This window comes from Brassica oleracea, chromosome C9 (assembly GCF_000695525.1).
Source record: "Brassica oleracea var. oleracea cultivar TO1000 chromosome C9, BOL, whole genome shotgun sequence".
NCBI lineage: Eukaryota > Viridiplantae > Streptophyta > Magnoliopsida > Brassicales > Brassicaceae > Brassica > Brassica oleracea.
The window spans coordinates 7,866,505-7,872,757 of record NC_027756.1 but is presented as its reverse complement, the minus strand read 5'-3'; positions in this window follow the sequence as shown (position 1 = coordinate 7,872,757).

Genomic DNA, 6,253 nt, shown 5'->3' with positions numbered 1-6,253 from the left:
AAAGGAAACTCAACCAAACGGTCGAGGTTAAAACAAACCAGAGTAATCGGGTCCAAATAAAATGCAAATAACCCAAAGACACCAGTAGGTGCCACGAGACAAGATAAAACTCAAAAGAAAGAAAGGAGAAAGACATCTTCCTGCTCAGAGGTCTGAGATACATGATAGCGAGCATCAGACAACCGCCATAGTTTCACTTCTAATGCGAGACTCCAGCCAACCCGGACCATTCGCAGACAAGTAAGACTGATGGTGCTGAATATGTAAAGCACTTTCTGCGATTGCAGAGGCAATGAGGTTCCCATTTGGAGATGTTAAAACTAACTTGCAAACCTCCAATTGACCAATAGATCTATTGAAGCTCCTCCAGTGGGGTTGAAGCGATTGTGATAAGTTAGAAGTCGATAATGTCCCTGAGGACATAGAAGAAGAGAACTCCAGGATAACTCTATTTAGGTGAAGATCTCTCATTGCCTCCACTGCCCATACCAAAGCCACTAGATCAGCTTCCAGTTGAGAACGTATACCAACAAAGGATCGTCTACTGTGAAAAAGGGCTTTCCCATGAGAATCTTTTACGATCCACGCCATCCCCCCGTGACCATTACTTGAAGACCACGCCAACCCTACATTACACTTGACTACACCTACAACAGGTTTTGTCCACATATTTGAGATCGTTTCATCACACTCAATCTCGGTCACGACATTTGGAATAAAGGAGTTCAGTCGAAGCCATACTGCTGCTTCCTCCAAAGCCTTATCTATGGTAATAGCAGGTTCAATCCTTATGTTCTCAAAACAGAACAGATTCCTGTTCTTCCATATATACCAAAGCACCCAAGGGAAGGCTAAACGGAGCTTAGGGTCCAAATAATTCTTCTTACTGCAAGAGAAGAGGTAGTGTATATTCAAAAAGACCGAGGAGCGTGAAAAGCCTGCCAAAGGGAGAGGAAATGAAGATCTGTTCCATACTTCTTTTGCCATTGGACAATGGAAAGGCATATGACAAATCGATTCTTGCTCTTGGCGGCATAGAGGACATACTGGATCTGTTTGAATGCCCCTATATGAAAGCTGTTGTTTCACGGCAAGAGCTCCAGATAGGACGCACCAAAGGAAGTGACGGAGCTTGGGAGGAGCCTTCGTTTTCCATAAATCACACCACAGTTGCCTTTCCAGAGGAGGTAGCGCATTGGTCTGATGAGAGTTGGTTGCCGCAATGCATTCCAGGGCCTTATACCCACTCTTAGACTCATACCTACCATTCCTTGTAAAACCCCACTTCCATTGATCTTCTCGAAATCTTTGGCACTTGATGCTTAGGACATGTCAAACATCTTCTTCTGCAATAACCTCCTGTACTTTCCTTACATCCCAACTCGAAAAGTCCTCTGTCATCAGATCACATGTCTTGAGTGTGAGATCTACCACTGCATCTTGACGATATTTAGGTGCTCTTGGCAGAGGATCCATAATCCAGTTATCTAACCACACCTTGGTATTTGCCCCATTACCCACCTCCTTTATCAGACCTTGTTTCAGAAGATCCTTGTCGTGTAGAATGCTTCTCCAAGCGAAAGATGGCCTGGAGCCAATCCACTCTCTAGGAACTCAGTCCTCCGGAAACACCGATGTTTTAAGATGCGAGCCACAAGAGATAGGGGATTATCCCAGATGCGCCATGCTTGTTTGGCAAGCAAAGACTGGTTGAGCTTTTCCAAATCTTTGAAGCCTAATCCTCCAGCGGCCTTCTCCTTACATAATTTTTGCCAGGCTACCCAGGAAATCTTCTTTCTATTATTCCCACTGCTCCACCAAAATTCAATCATCGCACTAGTCAATTTATCACACCATCCTTGGGGAACTTGAAACAAGACATGGCGAAAATTGGTAATGCCAGCGCCACAGATTTAAGCAAAATCTCCTTCCCACCCTGGGATAAAGCTTTTGAAAACCAGCCATTTAATCTCCCCTGTAACTTCTCACGGATATAACTGAGTAGCTTCCTTTTGGAGCCACTGAAACATTCTGGGAGACCAAGGTAAGAGCCTTCCCCCCCCCGGGACTCGGGCACCAAACAATATCGATGATTTCTGAAAGTTAACTCATTGACCCAAAGCATCCCCATACATTTTAATGCAGTTTATAATCTCCTCCGATTCTTCACGAGATGCTTTGCAAAGGAGGAGACTGTCATCTGCAAACAGTAGATGGTGGATAGAAGGACACGCCTCAGTCAACTTAATACCGTGAAGCTTCCCAGATCCTTCAGAATTGTTCAGCTTGCAGACAAGAGCCTCTGCGCAAAGTATAAACAGAAACGGAGATAGAGAATCCCCCTGCCGAATGCCACGTTCAGGTCTGATAAATCCATGAGAGTTACCATTCAAAAGAACAGAGAATGACACCGTACTCACACAAGCCATTATCCATCTCACCCAGACATGATCAAAACCCATCTTCTCCATTAATACTTCCAGAAAATTCCACTCCACTCTATCGTAGGTTTTCGACATGTCAGTTTTAATAGCCATCCATTCATTAGCTGTTCTCTCATTGGTGCGCAGGCTGTGAATCATTTTGTGAGCAATGATGATGTTATCAGAAATAAGTCTACCTGAAACAAAGGCTCCTTGTGTTTCTGAAATGATCTCTGGAAGGATGAGTTTCAGCCTGTTACAAAGAATTTTAGAGATGATCTTGTACTGCACAGAACATAAACTGATCGGGTGCATGTCTGTTATCTTTGTCGGCTTGGGAATCTTTGGTAGGAGGCTGAGTTGAGTATGATTCCAACCGTCGGGGAGACCCGCCGTCTGGAAGAATTTGCCAATTTCCTCTGAGAGACTCGAACCTACAATATGCCAGTACTTCTGGTAGAAAATCCCAGTCAGACCATCTTCTCCTGGAGCCGAGCTGCCTTTCACACAAAAAGCCGCTGCTTTAATTTCCTCTAATGTGACCGTAGCCGTAAGCCGAGCATTCATCTCTGCTGTGACTTTGCTATTGAAGCCAAGAAATAAAGTTTCAAGATCAACCGGATTGGAGCTAGTGAATAGCTCTCTGAAAAAATCAACAGCCAGACTTCCTTTTGCTCCTTCAGAAAAATGTTCCTGATCATTATCATCCATTAACATCAGGATCATGTTCTGAATGCGACGCCCTTTCACACAATTGTGAAAGTACTTTGTATTGCGGTCCCCCGCTCTAAGCCATTTTTCTCTACACTTCTGTCTCCAGAACAATTTCTCTTCTCTAAGAGCCTCTGCCAGATCCTGTTTCAATCTCTGCATACGTCGGTAAGAGGGTAAAGGCAATGAGACTTCTTGTTCTAAAGCTGCGCGCAACCTGACGATCTTCTCCTTGGAGTTTATATCATTACGTTTCCTCCACTCCATGATCTTACGTCTACATCGACTAATGCGGTCCATTGTGCAACCTTGATTATTTCCCTCACCCTCCCAGCTACGACGGACTAGATCCTCAAAGCCTTCTCTGGACAACATCCTCTTGGAAAAGAAGAACCTTCTCATATTGAGTGCATCACGTTCCAAGGTGAAACATATACGTATAGAACGATGATCTGAAGCCCACATATCCAAATATTCCATGTTGGAACGAGGGAACAAGGAGAACCAATCACTGTTACCAAAACTCCTGTCTAGACGACACTGGACCCATACTTTTCCTCTCCAGCCACCCTAGGAAAGACAATTGCCAGAGTATTGGATCTCTCTTAATTTGCAGTTCTGAACCATATCTCTAAAATCCCAAAAGCTTGATTCCTCTCGCACTGCACCACCACTCTTCTCATCATTGGATAAGAGCTCGTTAAAATCCCCAGCTAACATCCAAGCATCATCTCTTCCAAGACCAATCTGTGTGAGTCTATCCCACACTTCTCTTCTACGGGCCTTTACTGGATCTCCATACACCAACGTCAGGAAAAAGGATGTAGACCCAATAGAGATTCTCAAGTTTATAATCCTCTTATCACTAGATAAAACCACCACCTGATAACTGTCCTTCCACATCACAGCTAAACCCCCGCTTAATCCTTCTGGCTCCACCGTGAAAACTTTATCATACCCCAAACTCTTTCTCAAACCATTTACGTACTCCCACTTCTGTTTCATCTCCATGAAAAATAAGAAATCCGGGAAATATTTTCGACGATACTCCCGAATTTGTTGAACTGTCTCAGTGCTTCCAGCTCCTTGACAGTTCCAACACAAGATGCTCATTGGGGAGGCAGCGGCTTAAATACGGAAGCCACCGTAAGTGATGAGGTTTTTGATGTCTTTTTCTCGGCCGACAGAAGAGGAACATTTGACTTTCTTTTCGTTACTAAAGGGACTGCAGGTGCAGTAACGGAAACACGTGGTTCTGCAGGGCCTAGATTCTGAGTTGATTTTGTCGTTGTTTTCCTCTTCCAGGAAGGAGGACGTTTCCTCTGGGATTTGCTTGTGCTCTGGGTTCCGGTGACTCGCCCCTCCGGAGAGAGGCCTATGCGAAAACCCGTCGGACCCGTAGCAGGAGCTGACAAGGTTGTACCATGAGCCGTGGACGACTCAGCTTCAGTCTCACTCGTGGCAATTTCACCTGTTTCAAGCGGCTGAACGTGGCTCCCAGGCGTTAGCTGAAGTCTTTTAGTATTTAGCTCCGGAAAGCAGAACACATGCCCCTTACCCTTATCCAAGTTATTGGTAATCTTAGTAAGTCTTACTGATGATTCTGCTTGATTCTCTGCAATCCCCTGCTTAACTCTCTCAATTCTTGCCAATCTTTCCATTTCATCAGAGTGCGAGATATACATCATAGCCATTCTGCGGTCTTGTGCAGACAGTTCAGGAAAGAGAGGAGGGAACCCTCGGGGAGTATCCCACTGATCTGTGTTTGACTTACGCTGAGGAAACTTAGGTTCCCCTAATCTTTGTAGATTGCTACTTAGAAAAGAGTGGTAAACACTAGTGTGTGTGTTGTATCATATAGCAATTGTAGGTTTCTCCTTGTTCTAAGTCAATGAAATCTGGACGAGGTCCCGGGGATGTAGGAAACGAACCCCGTTAACAAATTTTGTGTATTTTACTTTCTGCACTTGTTTTTCGTCGCCTCATCTGCACTAACAATTGGTATCAGTGCGGGTCACCTAAGTTACTGGTGAGATCGTGGATGATGAGGACAAAACTTGTTCAGGAAGTAGGACAAAGTTTGATTGAAGATTGATGAAGATGACGTGATGGGAACTCCTTCCTAGGTTTGGAAGGTGATGATCTTCGAGTTGGTTTTTGACCATGATGTGACTCATAGGGGGAGACTGAAGACGTGGTTTTCAAGTCGGTTATGATGAGTGCACATGCATAGTCAAAAAAGGAGAGATTGAAGATGCAGTTTGCTGAGATGTTCTGTATCTGTTCGTGAAGTAGTACATAAGGTAGTACAGGCGTGTGTCATGAAAATGGAGCTGAATGTGAGTTTGGGTTTTGTGATGTGCGTGGGCTTGCTGAGCTTGGATAAGGAAAGATGATATGTGCTTGAAGACATATGGACGTTTTCCATAAACCAAAAGGGAGTTTGCTTGAAGATGAAATTTTTCATTAATGAAAATGGAAAGTTACCTTAAGTGTATTTGGAAGACTTGAAGAGCAAGTTGAAGACTGATACACTAAATATGAATCTTTGCTACTGCCAAGTTAACAATTGTGATTATAGTACTTTAGATTCAATCCAGAGGACCAGTCTACACTTTACTCTTATAAATTTCAATATCAAGCTAAGAAGAAAATGGTTTTCAATTCAATTGGTGACGCGGAAAGCAAGTAAACTAGAGTTTGATTTAATTTAACAAGAAGCTAGCCTAGGGTATTTCATTGGGTGTTGAGCGAGAGCCAAACAATTATTCAAGCGCGATGCAGTGCTTTCTAGAACTCGGATCACTCAGCTGGAACACCCCACTGTCGTGATGGTGATCTCTTTGCTGGTCGATCCCATCATCTAACTGTCGTTGAGATGAGAACGACTGCAAGCCTTAGAGATCAGGTCCGATCAGTTCACTTACTACCCTAATATCTACTTTCGCTGATTAGGGATACTAAGCTCATTCAATACATGTCAAGCTATCTCCTAAGCGGTTAGCTAGGCGATAAACTTAGGATCTAACATCAAGTGATCAGATTAATGGAAGCCTTAAGAATAGTATGAATGAAGAATAATCAAGAATAGCTTATCTATGTTTAGCTCATATTTCAAC